Raw genomic sequence first — 20,790 nt, 5'->3', positions numbered from 1 at the left:
TACCCTGGGAAAAAAAACACATTAATATTATTCTATCAACCTGCTCCCTCCCCCAAACCATCTCCAAACTAAGACTGTTGTTGTTTAAAAGCTGTCACCAGGGTTCTGGTTACTAATCACAGTTAAATTTCAAGTTTCTGGGAAGTCTGATTTTTTCAGAACTAAACCCTCCTAACTGATACAAGATGCATCTTTTACTACTTATAGTATACTTATAAGTTCACATGAGAAAGCTTTTTGAATACGTACAGAATTTTAGTAGGACTACATGTTTAGGGTTTCCCAGTTAAGGTTTTATGAGCTGAAATGAGGTCTTTTCCTGGGTGGTGTTTCATCATCTTTTTCTTCCTCTTCATCATCTGGATAATCCACTAAGCCAACCACTCTGCTTTCAGTTGGACTATTTGTTCTATCAGCATCACCAGCAGAATGGGATAAAGTAAATGTGAAGCCGCAAGATGTTTTAGTGGGAAGGTCTTCCTCGTCTTCATTTTCTTTTGTTTCATCAGTCTCCATAGATTTATCAAAACAAAATGGAAAATCATCTTCTTCTTGCTTATAAATTTGTGATGGTGGCATAACTGTCTCTTCTTCTTTATCACCCTTAAAATTATCTTCTTTCTTCTCTAAGGCTTTAGCACCTCTGCAAAATATTTTACTATCGAGTATAGCATGTAAATTCTTCCATATTTGACTTTGTCTGTCTTTCTCTTGTTCATATTTAATCTTCAATCCTTTGAATGTCTGAACATAGTCAATCGATTCAAGTGCCTTATAAAACTTCTCAACTGTATGTGTAACAAGAGACTTGATATTTTCCACTCTTATGAATTCAAACAGCTCAATAATAGCTGAATTCAACATATTGTACCGAGTCCCATTATTCAGAAGAGCATTTACAACTGGCTCAAAAAGATTTCCATTGATGATGTAACAATTGTAAAGTTCATCTTTAAGGCCAATCATCCTTCTCATAAAGCGAATAGCACACAAAATAAGGAAAGTGTGCTTTGAATTCGTCAAGATCAAGACTCTTTTTAGCAAGTCTCTGCTCAAAATATAGTTTTAATGTAATATGTGTGATGTTCTACACAAAATGTGAGTAGGTCTAACATTAAGGCCAGCAGCTGTGCTGTTTGATAATTATTGAAGCAATTGTTGCATTTGTTAGCTCCAGCTATATTATCCTCATCTGCTTTGTCTTCAGAGGTGGTGACCAAAAGTGGTGCTATGAAGACATGCGCACAATGTTTATAGAAGAAATCAAGAAATTCACTTCTTTCATATGTATTAGGTGAAGCCATCATGGTGTCTGGATTAAGCAGACAATGAAGAAGTCTCATTAATTCAACAGCACCTCCTAGGTTAGGATCAGTATCGCAGATCATTTGTTGAATTATTATGTTAATGAAAAGGTTACCATCTTCACTCTGCTGAGCTTCTTCCATTATAAATCCTCGGATCATGGGTGGATTATGTTCCACTAGATAAGCCAATATATCTGCAGCAGCTGACTTTGTTTGCAGATCATCCACACTCATTACAATTTTCAGAGCAGGAAGAATTCCCAATTGCGTTAATGTGTCAAATAATGCATCCTTGCCTGAAGTTTGTAATGTCTGAGAAAATGCACAAAATTCCTTTAAAAAAAAGGAGTACCAAATCACACCGTTTATCATCATCTATTGTCTCATTTGTTAACTGTGCAAAAATTTGAGACAAAAACTCTTCATCTTTCTGCAACATGCTGACTATCTCAATCTTATTGAAGAAAATAAGAGTTCTAAGAGTAGAAGGAAAACTCTCTTCAAATATGGATGGTACAGGCACAAGGATGTCATAAATATATTGTACTCTGTATGTCTGATGTATTTTTTGCCTAAGTTCAGAGTTTGTTATTGGTATAACTTCCCTGAACTCTGCATTTTGGGTCAAGAATTCCCTATACCTTTTTGGTTGAGCCAAGGCAGAGTCATATTCAAGGCATCCCACCACATCCATAATACACTCATCAGAAAACAAGATCTCAAACAGAGGGATCTTGTTAAGGAATAAGATTCCTTTAATAATTCCATGCAAGTGTTGTAAGCCTTTAGTGTTCTCTAGATTCTCACAAATGTGGAACAGCTGCAGCAGTTTCTTAATATAGTCCTCATTTTCCAAGATCAGAGCCAGATTCTCCCTATGGGTAGGTGAGGCAAAAGCAGACCTAACTAAGTCAGCTATCTGTTCAAGTGTATTGAGTTCACAGTCGGGCAAGTCAACCAGGCTACTGGTTTGCGACATTTTATCAAATTGTTTCTTCTAATGAATTCAAGTGGTCTTGCATGATTTCGACAAAAGGGTTTTTACCTTGAACGCAGGAAACGTCTCTCAAATATCGTGCTATCCTGCTGCCGCCTGGAAACTCAGCGCCAGACCGAGGTTCTCAGCTTCCAGCCAACCAATTAACGCCCCGCTGCGGTCTCTGATAGGGCGTGTTCCGATTTGTCTTTGACTTTCAAGGCCAGCGATCCGTTAGACTTGGACCGAACTAGCAGCGACATCCCTTGGGGCTGTTCCACGTAAGAACACGAGACGGATTAGGCGCCTTGGTGGTCCAATTGCTGGCCTTCGTTCAGGATAATGACTTTAGATTTTCAAAGGTGCTTGTCCGCCACGACAGCCGCTGGACTCGCGGCCGCAGCCCTCGAGGTGTCCCCGGCCTTGTTGCATGCGGGCCGTGGCTGCCGCTGCCGCGGAGACGGTAGTCAAGCTGGAGGGTCCGGGAAACAGCTTTCGAAGATGGCGGATCGGTAGTAGCCACAGAGGTGTCGCAGAATCCTGAGGTCAGCAGGGTTCGCCCAGTCACCCCGCTGCGTCTCCCTTCCTCCTAAGTCGAACGTCGCAGCCTCCTCCTCTCCCTCCCCCTCCCCCCCCTTATATGAGTTTACAGAGGGAGTCTCGGCGCCTGTTCTAGGGCATCTAGGAGAGCCTCATTTTGGCAGGATCCTTGTGAATCCCTCAGGATTCTGTCCGAAAGGAATGTAATTGTATTACTAGAGAAAGACTTCACCTAGTCTAGGAATAAATCCCAATACTTATTTAAAAAATCTTTATTTTTACAAACACTCCCTTCATATACTTATTAAAGGCGAGCAGCCCCTGAGTTAACAATGGGAAGATTCAAAATTAGAGCAAAGAGCATTGTTCTTTCCATAAAGGGTTTCGTCCCCTGGAAACCTTTTCACCCATCAGGTATGTAGGGATGGAGACTTAGGGCCTCAAGCAAAAGATGGCTTCATCACCCATGTCCTGACCAAATCCACATCTGACATTTTACCTTAAGGAAAGATTTGTCCAAAAAAGAGGCAGAAGAAAGTAGACTATACAGGATTACCAAGAATCAGAGATCTGTTGCTAGGTCTTCTTCCTAAGGCTGGGCCTAGGCCCTATCATTCACTTGTTTATCCTTGGGGGAGGATGTTGTTCCAAGAGAGAGTTGGTCAACCCCTTTGCTCTGTTCAGCACTGCCTAAAGCTCTGTCCTCTAGAAAAATGGGGAATAAAATGTCTTCTAAATTGTCCAATCCATAACCATACCCTTCATTCTTTAGGGAGGGAGTGGGCCAGAGGGAAACTATGTTGAAATTAGCCATGAATGAGGGTTGCGCTCAAGAGGTCACATGTTTTATTTCTTTTCTTAATAATTATAGTAATAACAACCGCAACAGCTAAGTAATAATACATGAGTGCTTATTGTTTTTATAAAGAAAGATGTAACGTAAGTGATCAAGAATAACACTTGCATGCTTATTGTGTTCAAGACAGTGTGACAAGAACTTTATGTACATTTTCTTACTTAGTTTTCATAATAGCCTTGTGATACGGGTGGTTTAATCATCTTTTTTGAGATGAGGAAACAAACTTAGAGAAGTTAAATAAATTGCCAAAAGTGAAGTAGCCAATAAGTCGAGGAGGTCTAATTTGAACACATCTCTCTGATTCCAAAATTGGTTCTCTCAGCCACTGATCTGTGCTGTCCCCTGCTTTGCTTGGCGTTCATTTCACTTTATTTCACATTCTTTCCATCCATATAATTTGTAATCAATACAAAATTATCAAGCCAAGATGAAAGCCATATACTTCCTCCTTTAGATCCACATCTGTGTATAGCCAATGGAAAAATAGAAGCTTGGATACGACAACTCTGTTAAATATAATTTTAGTAGTAACCATGCTGATTTTTGATATAGTAGCAACTTCTGCAGTTTTCGTTTTAAAAACATATTTTCCAAAACATTAACCCTGTTATTGCAAGGGAAAAACTGAGAATTGGGCCACCTCAAGTGCATTTTCACTTGAAGAGTCCTATTTGTAACAACCTTCATTTTAATAGCATTGCAGATGGGTGACAATTCTCAAGTAGGGCACAGAAAATCTTTTCCACCCACCTCTCTTGCAATATCACCTCCAGAAAATTGTAGTACGGGAATATTCTCTGGGACAGAACAGAGTGGACACTTGGGGAATTGAATGCAAATGATGATCATTTCCTGAGCAAATTTAAATCAGTGCCAGGATACTGCCTGTTTAGAAACATTTTCAAATTATAAACAGTATTTAAATGCAAGAATTAATAAATGTACAAGAACTGATAAATGTACTAGTTAAAAACCCATGTTATTTCAACAAGAGACAATGTGCAAATTTACAGTGATAATAATGACATGCATGTTAATGGTCCACTTTTTTTCTCTGTTGTGGTTATATTAAAGATTCTATGATAATCTATTATGAAACTGTTGATTCTCTGAATATGCCCTCAGGTTGCATTCTGCACATTCTGAAAGGCATTTGTCACAAATCTAGGTATTCTTACAGTTTTATCACTGGGAGATTCCTTTAGGTCAATTAAAGTCCCTTTATTTTAATTAGGCTAACTAGAGTCTCTCTCTACAGTCTGAAAGAGCCTCGAGTCAGTATTTTTTATTGCTTATTCTGCAACCATTTCTTTCTGTTCCTCTCTTATTTGGCATGGGAGGTAAAGCAGGGTCCTTTTTTGTCCTTAAAACTATATCTAAGTAAGATTATTATTAATATTTTTGTTGTTGTTGTTGTTGTTTTATAGGGAGCAAAAGGTAGGCTGTCATATGAGCCAGCAATTGCCATGTTCCAGGAGCTGTGTGGGTTCCTTTTATATGCATTATTTATTTTCTCATTTAATCATCACACAAATACATATATTGAGAAATATATTATTACTACCATGTAAGAGTGGAAAACTCCTGAAACTCCAAGAGAATAAGAATTTGGTTCAAATGCCTGTAGTCAGTGATGATGTTAGGATTTGAAACTAAGCCTAAGTTCCAGATCTTCACTTTGTTCTTCCCAATATGCAATACTCTCTCCCAGACTATACATACTTTTTTATAGCAGATATTTACAACAATGTGATTTTTATCCCAACTGTCACTGCTATTTGATGTTTCCCCATTTTATGTTGTGAGGGAAAATCGTTGAGGCCAAGTCAGAATCAAAATAGGAAGATTTAATCTTACAAGTCAGGATGCTTCTTCTGTTTCAGATATCTGCTTCCCTCTCATGCCTCCTCCCTATGACCTAAGGGTAGTAAGAAGTAGTTGTGAGGAACCAGGGCCCGGGTCCCCTCCCAATTAAACTCATGTCTAACTCCATGCCTAGCGTATTCTTTGGTCTTCGGGCAAAGCTCCGTTGGAACAGTGGTTCTTGCTGACTCTGCCCTGACAAGGATCTTGTAATTAATCCATGTTTTATGACCACTAAAGGCTTAATTTTTATAGTTCTCAGGGTTATTTCAGAAGACAATAAAGGAGTAAGTCACACATTTCTGAATTTTAGGTATAGATAATTCAAACATGTATACATATAGAACATTTAGATTTCTCAATATCCTCTCTCTAATTAGAGAGGACATTTCATAATAGGAAGAGTAAGGTGGATAGTTTAAAATTGTATGAAATTGCATTAGAAACAGAGTTATTTAAATGTATCTGCTCTAAAATTTCAACTTCAAAATCATAAATGTAAAATGCACATACATGTTCTTCTCTACAAGTCCTCCAGGTAATTTATTTCATGGAATGTTGCCTTTTTTTTGGCGTATCTCATGGGAGTATCTGAAAGCAAAGCAAACAGTGTTAACTCCATCCTTCCCACTGCTCTGGTCAAAAATTTAGAGTCATCCTTGACTTTTCCCTTTTTCTTATTCTTTCTCCATTCATTCGATCATGTACTACTGCTCTGATTTTCAAAATGTGCTCAGAATCTTACCTCTTCTCACCACGTCTGTCACCATTAACACCAGTGTCAAAGTCACTATCATCTCTGATTTGCACTTTTGTGATAAGTCTCCTTCGTTGGCTTCTGCCTTTCTCCCCTTTAGTATAATTGCAACACAATAGCCAGAAGGGAATATTTAAAGCATAAATCATGTCCTACTCTTCCTCTTTTCACCTTACTTTGAACAAAAGCCAAAGTACTGACTATGGTCTATAAGGCCCTACAAGATCTGACGCCCTTAACCTAGCTGATCTCTTCACTTAATAATCTCCCTCTCCCTTATTCTGCTTCAGCTACACTACCTCCTTGCTGTTTCCAAAGCATATCAGGCACACTCCTGCCTCAGGGCCTTTGCACTAGCTCTTCCTCCTACCTGGAACACTCTGTTCCTCGTTATCTACATGGCTCACACCCTCACTTCCTTCAAGAATTTATTCAAATATCCTGTCTTCAGTGAGACCTTTCCTGACCACCTATTTAAAAGTGCAGGGACCTCCCATCCCAACCCACCCATTCCCAGCATTTACCATTTCCCTCCTGTGATGTATATTTTCTCCAAAGCACTTAGCATCTTTTGACTATTTTGTACTTCACTCATTCTGTTTCTTGCAACCAGACTGTAAGTTTTATAAGGGCTGTGACTTTAAAATTTATTTTGTTCACTGCGGTTTCCTCAGTACCTTCTATAAGTCATGGTACATAGTAGCTGCTCAACAATTGTTTGTGGGGGCAACAATTATTTGTAGACTAAATACATAAATGAAGGAACATTCTTTCTAGGATGATATCTAACATCAAATATCCTGAAGACAGGATATTTGAATAAATTCTTGACTGCATTTATTCCTCACGTAGTTATTTAGGAGCCCCCAAGTACAAGCTCTATACCAGGTACTGGGGATAAAACTATGAATTTGAAATTTATGCCCATTTCTGTTATAGAACAAATACATCATTTTATCAGGACACAGTTCTAATTTACAAGATACATATGGAATTTCCCCTACTGCTCCAATAGCACCTTTTTTGGATACTTTTCTTCTTATTGATGGTGACCAAGGAAGCAATGTTTATTGAATAAGCAGAGTGTTTTCCTCCATGCTCTGTCAAATATTCCTTACCCAATCCTGGGTGAAATCCCAGCTTTTCCATCTATTCTCAGGCATTGAAAGAATCCCAATTTTCTAGTATTTAAATATCCATTCCAAGCTTCTGTTTAAGTCATGTCTTGTCCAAAGCAGGTTGGTGGCCAAGCCCAGAGTCACGGGATAAGAAGGTGTGCCGCACCCAGAGTGGGGAATCATTGCAAAGTTATACGGCAGAGGGCATGGGAAATTGATGCTTGGATAACAGGTACAGCCGGGGACTTTTCTGGGGAAAGAGCAATGTATGGTCCCCTTATAAATAGAATATTAGGTTGCTTGAACATTTAAAACCTTTTATTCTCAGGTGGAAACATCATCCTGTTATGTGCACATTGCAGCAGTACCAGCTTTCATCATCCTAGAATCCCAGAGGTAAAAATCTCTCTAAGTATTTTCTTGGATCCACAGGCAGCTTCTGTTAATTCCAGTACTTCTGAGCTGTTTGCTTGGTTTCCTTGGAAATTCCAAAGTCTGTTGCTCATACCTCATGGATTTAAGGGAGGAAAAAAGGGGAAAAATAAATTTTTCACTCTAACATTCAGTGTCATACTCTCCTCTTTTTCTTCTGTTCAAATAGTTATTTCTAGACTCATTTTGATTTTTTTAATTCCATAATTCATAGATCTTCTCCTTTACTCTATCTGATAGATAATGTTATAGCCTTGTCCTGCCTGGATTGCCAGGAATAATATTATCTGCTTATTAATTACTGTGCAATCATGTTACATAAATAATAGCAATAAGCATAATTTGGAGTTAAAATCCACTCAATTTTTGTTTAGAGATAGAAATCATCTTCCTTTCCTTGGTATAACTATACATTTACATTGTAAAAGATAAATTTCATTTTTAGGTAGCAACTGTTTTCAACTTAATATTGTGCTTTAATTCTATTAACCCTTTAAAGAGTGCCTTGAATGTTTGTTTGATGTTTAGTGAGAGAACTGGACTGAGTTAGAAATAGAAAGAATGTTTTCATGATAAGTAAGGGAAAATCTTAAATACCTTGGCCAATACTGGTTTTGGACACATCACTACTGGAAGTGTAAAGCTCTAGTACATTCCTTTTGCAAAATAACTTTCTGTGTTTTGTTGCCAACAGGTGATCTCTCATCACTTTCCTAGGCAGGAGAGCTGACCTAGTGGTTTAGGAATGCACCTTTGAAATACACACAAAATCATTCAGACAATTATCAAACCTTTGTTTACAGTTACTTAAAATTATAATTTTAAAAACCTCTTGAATTAGTAAATTCATTATGAAATGTATAGGTGATAAATACCATCTCTTGTAAAACAAAGATAAAAGCATCATAATTCCCAATGTGGGTCTCATAACTTCTTAAGTATGAGGGCTATATTGTTCCACATGTTTCAGGTGTCTCTTAGGCCTTATATTTCCCATAAAGTATGACCCTATAAAGAGAATTTTGGTATAGAGATCTTGACTTAAAATGCCTACCTTTGTGTTTTTTGCTTGATTGGTTGTTTGGTAGGTTGATTGGTTGATCACTGAGAGTGGAAGCAGTAGGGTAGTTGTCTACCTGCTAGATGCCAGTAGCACCCCGCCCCCACCCCTCAAGTCCCAGCCAGTTGTGACAACCCAAAATGTCCCCAGACTGTGCTAAATGCCAGTGGGGCAAAGTTACCCCTTTGAGAATCATTGCTAATAATCATTTTCAGTTCCTATCATCTACTAAGTCTACTAAGTGTTTAAAATTGCACAAAGTAGTTCAAAAAGAATTTTTGCAGTCTACTTTCCATGTCCAATATAATTAGACCAGCTTACTTGAACTTTTGTCATCTAAGTTTTCTGTTAACCAGGATTTCTGCACATTTATAGTAAAGCAATAAATGATATTGATTATCAGAGGTTTCCTCAGGAAAAAAATTAAGGACTAAACTTCTTGGTTTGGAAATCCTCTTTCAGTTCTCTCTCGGGTCTTTTCCTGCAGCACTCAGTTCTCTCATACTCCTCAGTGCAAGTCAAACTGTAACTGAAAAATTAAGAATTAATGAATGATTATGATTACTGAATCATTATATATATATCTGTTTTCTTTCTATATTGTAGAATAGGCAAAAGTTAATACCTGAAATTACTGCAACTCAACTAGTCTCAGCCCTGTTCACAGTTACTATTGTAATGTTTATTCTATCCTAGTCTCAGCCCTTTGTATACTTACTATTGTAATGGTAACAACTCCATTCCCCCCTTGTTTGAATCCATAAAAACCCTGAATATCTTAGACAGATTTTTGGGCAGATAAGCCGTCTTGATACCTATCAAAAGCAGTGGGTTCTCTGCCTGATGTGCTCAAATGACCAATTCCTGAGACACCCTGGGGGTTTCAAAGAGAGAAAGAGTTTATAGCTAGGCGTGAAGCAGGAGAGCACATGGCCAATGGGTCCAAAATCTGTCTCCCCAAACTGCAGTAATTCTGATGGTTTTACAGTATCAAAAGATGGGCAGGTTTTAGGATAATGAGCACAATGGCTCTAGATGATATAATTAGAGGTGATTTAATTATTGAGCATGTGCAGACTGAGTATATGTTTAGTCACAAAACCAAAATGTATGTAAGAAAATGGTGGCCTTAATATGATGGTGGGTGTGAGTTTTAGTGTTATAATGAGGCATAGGTCATTATGGGTTAAAGTTTAAGCTACTGAGTATGTCAGGTGGGCCCATTTTGGTTAGATCCAGCTTAGGTTATTAAGATAGCTTTGGAATTGGGGTGGATTAATTCTGGGTTGATTTAGACCCTTCATTAATATACATTGGGGGCTGTCTTTAGTGATTATAAGACTGTAAAGTTGAAAAACTGGATACAAGGGGCACAAGTGAGGGTCAGTCACAAGGTTTTTAGAATCACAACTGCACAAGACAAAGGCTCTACAATCATTATCAGAGATCAAGGATTACAGTTCAGAGATTTCAGGTATTTCCCTCTGTCTACCAGAAAGTAGAAAGGAGTATCTATATAATGATATTGTAATCATAATCGTCCCCTAAGTCTTAACTTCTCAGTTACAATCTGATCTCCTGCTTCCTGCATAGCATTAAACTCTTTCTCTCTTGGAAACCCAGGTATCATGGATTGGCTGTTACGTGCAACTGGCAGAGAATCCACTGCTTTCATTCAGTATCAGAACCCTTTAGCATCCTACCAGCCCTCACCTCCTCACACTTATTGCTAGCTCCTCTCCCCTCAACTTGCTCCAGCTCACAGGCCTTCTTGCCTATCTCTTTCCCATCTTTGTCCTCTGTTCTTGCTGTTTCTACTGACCGGAACTCCTTGCCACCGTATTTTCACGTCTGTCTCATCATCATTCATATTTCATCTCAAAAACCAGCCTCTCAAAAAGTACTTCTCTGCTTACACAGTCTAAGACAGCAGCATCCCCTTATTCTCCCACTTTCTCAAGCATAATCCTATTTCAGTTTCTCAATAGAACTTTACACAATCTAGAATAAACGTACTTATTTGTTTATTTTTATTGTCTTTTTCTTTCCCCTACCCCCCCACCTCCACCCCAGTCCAAAGGTGTATGTGGGTCCTGGCCAGTGTTATTCTTCCTTCTATCTCTTTACCTAGAAGACACTAAGCATTCAGTGAATACGGATGAATTAATGCATAAAAAAGCATGCACAAGTCACTTTTTCCACACAATCCAGAGACACATATAACATTTGTAAGATAGTATCTCATTAAATGGATCTTCATATCGACTGTCAGTGAGTTTGTGCTTTAGCCCTCATAGAGGTTCATAGTCAACTCTCCCTCTTTTCCATGTTTGATGGTAGTCTGTTACCAGTGAGTTCTTCTCAACACATGCATTCCATCCCAAAAGAACTCATCTCATACTTCACCCAGAACATAGAAACCAACTCAAAGCCTGCCTTTCGTATTCAAACAACCTCATCTACATATTTAGCAAACTCTTTCCCCCTCCCATCTCAGAGAAAAGGGTGAGCCTTCTCCTCTCAAAGACTAACCTCTTAATCTGTACTCTGCTTATCATGCTCTTTCTGGTTTCCTGAAATAGCTTATGCCACCAGGTATTCCTTCAATGAACTCAATCTTTAAACTCTGCATAGGGTATAACTTTTTCCATCTTCAATTAAATGTGTTCCAGTTTCTCCCATCTTAATCCAAAAGATTCACCACAAAACACAAATAACATTCATAACCTTTATAATAACATTTATGCTACCTTAAAGCAAGGCCAAAAATGTTTGCTTTTTTTGTTCACTGCTCTATCCCCAGGGTCTAGAAAAGAGCATGGCACATAGCAGACACTCAATATGAGGATCCAATCATTAATCAGCTCTTTAATCTTTGTCAGGGCTTGCTGTGTGGCAAGCAGTGTTCTAAGTATTTCATAGGTGTTTTGTCACTTAATCCTCATAAGGCAGGTGCCATTATTTACTTTACTGATGCAGAAACTGGGGTATGGTGAAAGTTAGTAACTAACCTCAAGGTCATGGACTCCTGATTCTTGCACTTATTCTCTTAATCACTATACATGCTGCCTCTCAATTATAGATAGATCATTGTACCTATAGCAGAAGATGGAAAGCTAGGTAGATAGATAGATAGACAGGTGATAGATATTTCTATGTCTCTATTTTTATTCTGAATGATGTTCAATTCTATAGTGAAAATATTTCATTACACAGAAATTTTAAATACTGTCTCATTTTATTCTAAAACTTTGCTACTTCAGTATCTGGTTTCATTAGCCAGGTTTATTCAGATTCTTTCTTAAATTTCTTTCAGAGTGAGGACAATGAATCTAACAAGTTGTCCAAGTTTCCAGTGAATCTCATTCTGAACTTGGATTTGAACCCTGGTAGTCAGACTCAAGGACCTACATGTGTGGAAACTTCACTACACAGCATGCCACTGTTCTATCTTTCCCTTTTCTTTAAAAAGATACTGAAGCTAAGTTATGTATCTAAGTTACAAAATCATCAAGTTAGAATCCTAATCGTTTTGGAACAGGCAAATACATGTCTCAGTATCCCCCTTTATATCCCACCTCTTCTCTTTTTCTCCTTATTTGAAAGCATAGAGGACAAATAGATTTCAAGTGCTTCTACTTGGTCATCTCTCTTTCCCTTATATTTATCCAAACAATAGAAATATTTCTATCCTATTTATTATGTTTGCTCTAAATATAAGTGAACAAACTTTGAATTTAATTCTGCATTTTTCTCATGCTTTTGTGTTAAGCTTTAGTTGAAACACTAGTTTGACATACGTAGGCTACTTGAATTTGCTTTCAGCAGTTTCTTGCCCCTTTAAATTTTGCAACTTGTTTTTCTTTCCAAATTTCTTTTTTTTTCTTTCTGTATATTTTCTCACTCTGAACTCATAAAAACTCTTTAGAAACACAGTTTTTATGGCCATTTCCCCTTTCATCTTTTATTAATTTCATTCTTTGTAATAATTACTTTATGGGACCTCCCAGTCATTTGTTCAAGCCATGATCTTTTTAAATGTAATTGTATATGTAGAAAAACCTTTAAAAATTTTCCACCTGAGATTCTCTAACTGATACTTTTCTCCTCTCCCACAAATATGTGAGCACATACCACCACTCACAGCTAGGACTGGATTACCTAAACTGGCTTCATTACTCTTAGCAGCTATTTGTTTTCCTTTAATTTTAAAGACCTCCAGGTAAGAAGATGTCACAAATTCCATACATCATATTTTCTAATATCATTCAACTTATACTAAAGGGACACATTTTGCTTTTGCCTTTTCTCTTGAATAAACCTTCTTGTTTTAGTGTCTTCCTGTTCTGTTTTGAACAACAGAGGCAGAGAGTGGGAAGCCAGAGAGTGGGAGCTCACATCTGCTGAATTGCTTTCTTTCATCTGAAGGTAAGTGCCAATCTTTCCCGGTCAAACATACTTGACCTAATCACTGCATTTATGATCTCTTTTGCAAATGATTGTTAATCTGACTTTTTCCCTTGCATATTCTCTCTTCACAATGACTAACTCTAGTGGTATGTCTCAAAGAGGAATATCATTCTAGTATCTATCCAATTATAAAATCTTTAGGGAAATCGTCCTTTATTCTAAAATTATACTTACCTAATTATACAGTCTCCATGTCCTGTGTACTTAGGCTGCCTTCAGCAATATAAATTTGTGTTTCACTTTAATTCATCAATGGAAAAAAGAGAGGCAGAATATGTCCCCTTTTTTTGAGCAATATTCTTGAGGTTGCTTTGGGCACATTCTTATAGGAGTCTTTGCCATTTATTAAGAATAATAAGCAAAGGAAAAGCAAAGAGAAATGATAAGGTGTATCCATTCCCCAGGGCTCTAATGTTCAGGCTCAATTGGAGTCTGGAGGGTATTTTAACACGTAAGTCCTCTGACTATAAATCTGTCCCTTGGGGTCTTTTCGGTTATTTCAGGAAAGTGTCAGTTGCTTACTGTACAAGAAGCAATTATCCCCACACAGGAACTAGTTCAAGGAAAGAAAAGAAGAAAGCTAGTTAGTGAAACAAGTTACTAAAAGAAGAAAGCTTACAAAGGAAAATGAAAGAGCACACTGAAAAAAGCACAATGATATATATTTACTATGGATTTTATATTCAAAAGTAAATATAGATACAGTAGCCTCGAGCTGTATTAATCTAGATCTACACTTGCATCCATATTTATATTCCATCAATATAGAGGTATATATCCAAATTCTGATCTCTGTCTGTGTCTGTCTCTTTAAGTGAGAGGAAGTAGGCCTGCTGGTTAAGAGTTCAGACATAAAAACAGCTACCTCCAGTTGAAACCAAGGCTCTACCAGGCACTAGTCATGTGACATGACAAAATACATACTATGTCTGGGCCTCAGTTTCTGCATCTCTGAAGTGAAACCATTGCCAAATTAATTTGGTTGTTTTGGGGACTAAATGATGTAACACGTATAAAACACTAGAACAGTGCCTGGAGCAGTTATTATTCAAACACGCTGATTCATTTTAAAATCTTATACCTGATCTACAAAAAAAAAAATGTTCTTCAACAACTTCTACTCCCTTTTAAAGGGAATGGGTCTGAGAAACTGAAGACTTTTTTGTTGTTGTTGGCTGAGTGACTGGGATGTTAAATGCGTATTTATAGAAGATTTAGATGTGCCTTGTGTAGGAAATGAGAGATGTTTAGAGGGAGCTACTGGAGAGACAGAAAGTCCCTAGGGCACTACCTGAGGCAGAGGCAGCAAAGGAGAACCATGAATAAATCGACCGCAAAATTGGCTGTCTGCTGGGAGGCTTGGGAGCAGGGGCTGGTCTAAGGGGAATTTCCAGAGAGATGCTGAATGTTCCTTCCCAGGAGCCCATGGTCCTCCAGGTCATCTTATAATTTTTCAACACCATTGCTGTTAATTTGTTTTCTTGTGAAATCAGGTCGGGTTGGTTGGTTTCACTTACAGTCTGGGTCCAGAGCACAGTCAAGCTGTGCAGACTTAACCTTTTCATGGATTACTACTTAAAAAGACTTTAAATTACTGACAGGTCTAAGGTCATGACATCCACTTGTCTTAGGGATAATCACTTTACCTTGAGTTGTGAAATTTCCTACAATGATATTTTCATCACTGAAGTTAAGTTTCTCAAATCATGTATAATTTCTTTAGTTTCCAATTCACTTTTCAAAATTTTAAAAATTTTTCTAGGTGTTTTCATTCTACGGCCAATGTATATTATGAACAAAACAACACTCATCTTCAAGGGTCTAAAAGTTTTGCAAAATACATTTTGTCCCCCGTGAATGTTAAAGAGCACAGCTTAGCAGCTAAACAATCACATTGGGCTCAAAATATTCAGAGGTTTATTCCTGAATTTATTTTGGATTATCAGTGTGTCACTTGGGTAAGTCACTTAGCTCTTCTTTTTGCCTCAGTTTCCTTTGTTATGTGACTGGAATAATGACAAATATTTCTCTTTTGAGACTAGACAAGAAAAGCAGTATTTAAACTATTTTTGCATCTTAATTTTGCCATACAAGTGCTGAAAATATCACAGAATGGATTTCATGCTCAACTAACAAAATTAATTGCAGTAGTGTTTAAATGCAAACCAACACAACAGTTAATGATTAGACATTTAAAACTGGAACTGATATTTATGAAAGTTAAATGAAGTTATTTCAAGCATCCAATGAATACTGAGTGCTTCCTGTGAGCCAGAAAGTTTGCTGGTGACTCAAAGGTGAATGCAATAATGAATGCCCATCTGCAGTTCCCCCTTGAATCTTCAGCTTTGAAAGAGAGACAGTTTTAGTTTGCTAAAGCTGCCGGAATGCAATATACCAGAAATGGGATGGCTTTTACATTGGAGTTTTATTAGTTCACAAATTTACAGTTCTAAGGCCATGAAAATGTCCCAATTAAGGCATCAGGAGGTAGATACCTTCTCTGAGGAAAGGCTAATGGCATCCAGATTTCCTCTGTCACACGGGAAGGCACATGGCTGGCTCTGCTGATCCTTCTCTCCTGGGTTTTGGTTCTGGTTTCAGTGGCTTTCTCCAAAATGTCTCTGGGCTTCTGTCTCAGCTTCTCTGAGCTCTCTCCAAGATGTCTCTGCCTTTTATCCTCTCATAGAGGACTCCAGCAAGGGAATTAAGACCCATCTTGAATGAGCAGGGTCACTTCTCCATGGAAACAACCTAATCCAAAGGTCCCACCCACAATAGATCTGCCCCCAAAAGATTGAATTAAATGAATGTAGGCTTTTTCTGGGGTGCATAACTGATCCAAACCAACACTGAAACAAATATCTGTGATGCAAGCAGATTATAGGGACACATAAGAAAACCTAGACATATGAGGGAAGTCTTCCCAAGGAAAATCTTGATTAAGTGTTATCATGAAGTCTAATTAGGTTACAGATGTGAGGAAGAGGGGTTAGGGAGGGGTGAGGAGAGAAGAGACCACAGTTAAAGAGAAAAGAAAAGCAGGGACTATATCAAGAAAATCATGTACACTAATACATTTGAAAGGATGAGCATGGCAATATCCTATCTGTATTATAATTGTGTGGACAGTGGTATGCTGGTCTGGATATATTATGTCCCCCAGAAAAAGCCATTCTTTAATGCAATCTTGTGGGAGCAGATGGATTAATCTTTTTGATTAGTGTGTGACCTCTTGATTGAATGTTTCCATAGAGATTTGGCCCTGCCCATTCAGGGTGGGTCTTGATTAGTTACTGGATTCCTTTAAAAAGAGTCAACACAGACCCAGATGTGGACTGACACTGCGAGATGCTTACAGATGCTTGAAGTTGCAGACAGAGGGACATTTGGTGATGCTAAGCTAAGGGCGCACAGGAGCAAAGAGAGGACAAAATGCCCCAAAAGCAGCTGAGAGAGACATTTTGGAGATGGCCGTTGAAGCAGATGCTTGGAGACATTTGGAGATTCTAGCCCAGAGTTTGCTACATGAAACAAATAGAGACAAGCTCAGAGACATATGGGAGAACTCCATTTTGAAACACAACCCAGGAGCAAACGAACAGTGGAAACCAGACATGTGCCTTCCCAGCTGACAGAGGTGTTCTGGACGCCATTGGCAGTTCTTCAACGAAGATAACCTCTTGTTGATGCCTTAGTTTGGACACTTTTAGGGCCTTAGGACTGTGACTTTGTAATCTAATAAATCCTCTTTATAAAAGCCAATCCATTTCTGGTATTTTGCATAACAGCAACATTAGCAAACTGGAAAAAATGGATTGAAGGAAAGCAAGCCAGGAGTCTTAATAGAGAATACAGCAGAAATCTTGGTGAGACATGGTTGTGATCTGAACTACAATTTTTAGCAATGAGGATGAGGAGACGTTGATAAATTCAAGAAATATTCAAAGGTTTTAATTTCAGAACTTCCTGATTGACTGGAAAGAGGGTGAGCAGGACAAGCAGAGACACAATAAAAAATAATTACCAGCTTGATAGATAGTGATGTCTTTCAATTAGAAAGAGGGACAGGTTTAGGAAGGAAAAGATTAATTTAATTTGGATGAATTGTGTTTGAGGTACCTGTAAGACTGACTACCATAATAGGTCTATGGCATGATACAATGATTATTTAATCCTTTCATTCTATTTATGTGGATGTGCCACAGTGATATTCTGCAGAGATCATTTGGAAGTAATTCTTATAATTATTGAACCAAATATTTTCATGCCATAGAGCTGTTCCATTAGGAAAGCTCAAAGTAACTCTGAAGGCTAAAGAGAGGGGTGTCAGCGCATAATAGTAAATGCCTACTGCAAAATTTTGGAAGTGGTATTAATTTTACCTTTTGTGCCTCTCTCCACTTTGCAGCATTGTTTTTCTTTGTTTTTTTTTTCCTCTAGGTTTGTGTCTCTTTAATGCCTGCCAACCTCTACCAATGTATAAATGGGTAAAACTGTGTTCCTGAATTATGGATGGTCAAGTTGAAAATTACTGCACTCCTCTCTTTTCTACTGCCTGCAAAGTTAGTCTTAGGACAAGTTGAAAGAAGTATGATTATGTGGTGGTTTGATGCTGCATGTACCAAAGACAAATATGTTCTTAAATTTAATCCGTTACTGTGGGTATAAACCCATTGTAAGTAGAACCTTTTGATGAGGCTACGTCAGTTAAGGTTTGTCCTACCTCTATCAAGATGGGCCTTTATCCTATTACTGGCGTCCTTTATAAGAGAATGAAATTCAGAGACAAAGAAAGAGACAGGAAGCAAGAAGCTGAAATAGAACATGGAAGAGAAGAAAGAGACTAGAAGATGCCCCCAAGTGTCTTACCATGTGACAGAGGAAACAAGGATCACTGGCAGCCAGTCTCAGAACACCACACTTCGGGGAGAGAGCATCACTTTCATGATGCCTTGATTTGGACATTTTCCTGGCCTCAAAACAGTGAGTGAGTAAATTCCCATTGTTTAAGCAGAACCACTTCATGGTATTTGCTTGTGCAGCCTAGAAAACTAAAATAGATACAGTCTATTTTCTTTCCTTATAATTAAATTCTTGGAAGTAATGGTGAACAAGAGCTGGGATTTTTTCCCCAGCTCTCCTAACCTCTTCTTTACTGAGAGGTTTCAAAAGCAATAATGATACATGAATCAGTCCTGTTGTTTTCTTTGTGTAGATGTAAAATACATGGTCATTGGTCTGGAGAGGTCTGGAATATGGGTTTTCTGTAAAAAAACAAAACAAAACAAACAAACAAACAAAAAAAAAACAAACAGAAATAATTCCAGGAAAAATAGAGAAAAAAATAAGCTTATTTTCAGTGCCTCTCTGTTTCTTTTATCTGCCTCCCTTCAACTTTATTTTGACCTTTCCCTACAGGCATTTGCCTAGTGCTCTGGTATTGTCCCAGTGCTCCTCCTTTAAACCCTTAATCTAAAATGTCCTCAAACCGATTTTGCCTTCAGACCTATAGGCATTGTATTTTAGGGTATACAGTATGTGAGAAAAAAGGAGGGGGTGCGCTCAGTAGTCTTTCAACAACCAGTGGTAAATGAGCCTATGGGCAGTAATTCTAAGACAACTAAACTAAAAAACGCTCCACATTTTTCACTTCACATAAGCTTTCTATACTGATTCTTTCAGTTATTTTTAAAAAGGAAATACTTAGAACGTGGATTGGTAGTTTACCATATAAGGGTTTGTGGCCTTGTTGAGATGACCCCATTGATTTAATTGAGTTTAGTCACAACCATGATTTTCTATTCATCTTTACACGAACATGTCCATTCTGCCTTGTCATTCTCCTATTTGGGGGACAAGAACTTTAAGACCTCATATTCATGAAGGCAGTTTCTTTCCCAGTAGCATACAGAGCTTTAAGCATTGTTGACTCTATACCTCCAGGTAAGGCAGAAGGGGCATATGATGATAAAGTATTATCTCTCCTTCTTTGAACAGTAGCAGTTCTAATTATGGGGGAGGTACAAAATTAAAGATCATTTTGAAAAATCTAAATTTTCCTTTCTTGTTATTAAAGCATATACAAGTGGGAGATTAGATTCATGCCTTAATAAGTGCTTTTTTTAATTTGCCTGCTGAGAAGAGAAAGTTGACTTTTGCTAGAGCCATTTAATTTTTAAGGGTAATGAAACATCTGATAGCACCTCCATATAGTTTCAAGAGAAATAAATACAGGGTGTCTCATAAAGAGTTAGTATTGCATTTGCTTTCTTTGTGTGAAAGATGCATAATTCATAAGCTAATGATTTATAAAGGTCTTCTCACAAGTGAAAGAATGTTATCACTCCCGAGAGTAAGATAATCAAACTATTCTGTAGTAACTCATTCAAGTTCATTTTATACTAAATTTTTAAATATAATCCCTTATTTTTTTAATGTGCCATTAGAGGAGAGTGGCAAGATGCAGAGAAGGTGGGAGCTACTAGAGTGAAAATGGAGGGACGTTTTAAATATATTCTTATTTTTGTCTTTTGGTGAAGAGGAAGTTCAGTTTTTTCATATTAGGGATATAAGCATTGATTGTTTAATGGCTAAACTGTAACTATTATACAACTTTAATTCCTTCATTAAGCATATTTCCTTTTGTCTTATGGTTTCATCACTGTGGTATAAAGCCTTCTATAATCGTTCCCAGTGATCCCTGCCTACTTGTGTTTGTCCCTTTGTGTAATCTCCTTTATTTGTGTGTATGCTACACCTAGTGATTTGCTTCTAATGAATATAATATGGCAAAAGTAAGGGGATATCACTTCTAAGATTAAGCAATACAAGACTGTGACTTCCATCGTCCTTTCTCTCTCTTCCTGACACACTCTCTCTCTCTCTCTGGCTTTTCTCTCTTGTTTGCTTTGGTGAAACAGTGTACCATATGGAGAGACACACATGTCAATAGGGCCTTTGGATGAGATCACAGCCCTGGTTGACACCTTGATTAACAGCCTGATGAGAGACCCTGAGCTAGAGAACACAGTAAGCTGCACATGGATTCTTGACCCACAAATAGTCTGAGCTAATAAATGTCTGTTGGTTCAAGCTGCTAATTTTGGGGGTAATTTGTTATGCAGAAATAGGTAACTAATAACCAAATAAATCTTTGTTACTAGATACAATTAACATATTTACATTTCCATTGTGTGTAAATTTATCAAAGCCTGGTGACAGATGTTATGTACACTAAATATTTATAAATATGGAACATGTATATGGTCCCAGTTGTCATTTTAAAATCAGGTTGTATTCATGGTGAATTTCTTTGTCATAAAAGAAAAGGGAAAAATACGTTGAATTGATGGACGAGTAATTTTCCTCTGCAGTAGAATTTTAATCTGAGGTTCCAAGATCCATA

The 20,790-nt window shown here is 37.7% G+C and overlaps 1 pseudogene; it reads right to left on the bottom strand.

Annotated features, from left to right (window-relative positions):
- Positions 1–294: 294 nt before the first annotated feature.
- The window catches only part of LOC119525846, a 159,039-nt pseudogene continuing 138,543 nt past the window's right edge, over positions 295–20,790 (bottom strand).

Source organism: Choloepus didactylus (genome assembly GCF_015220235.1).
Source record: "Choloepus didactylus isolate mChoDid1 chromosome X unlocalized genomic scaffold, mChoDid1.pri SUPER_X_unloc2, whole genome shotgun sequence".
Lineage (NCBI taxonomy): Eukaryota > Metazoa > Chordata > Mammalia > Pilosa > Megalonychidae > Choloepus > Choloepus didactylus.
Note: the sequence above shows the minus strand (reverse complement) of the source record. Positions and strands in the feature narration are given on the sequence as shown.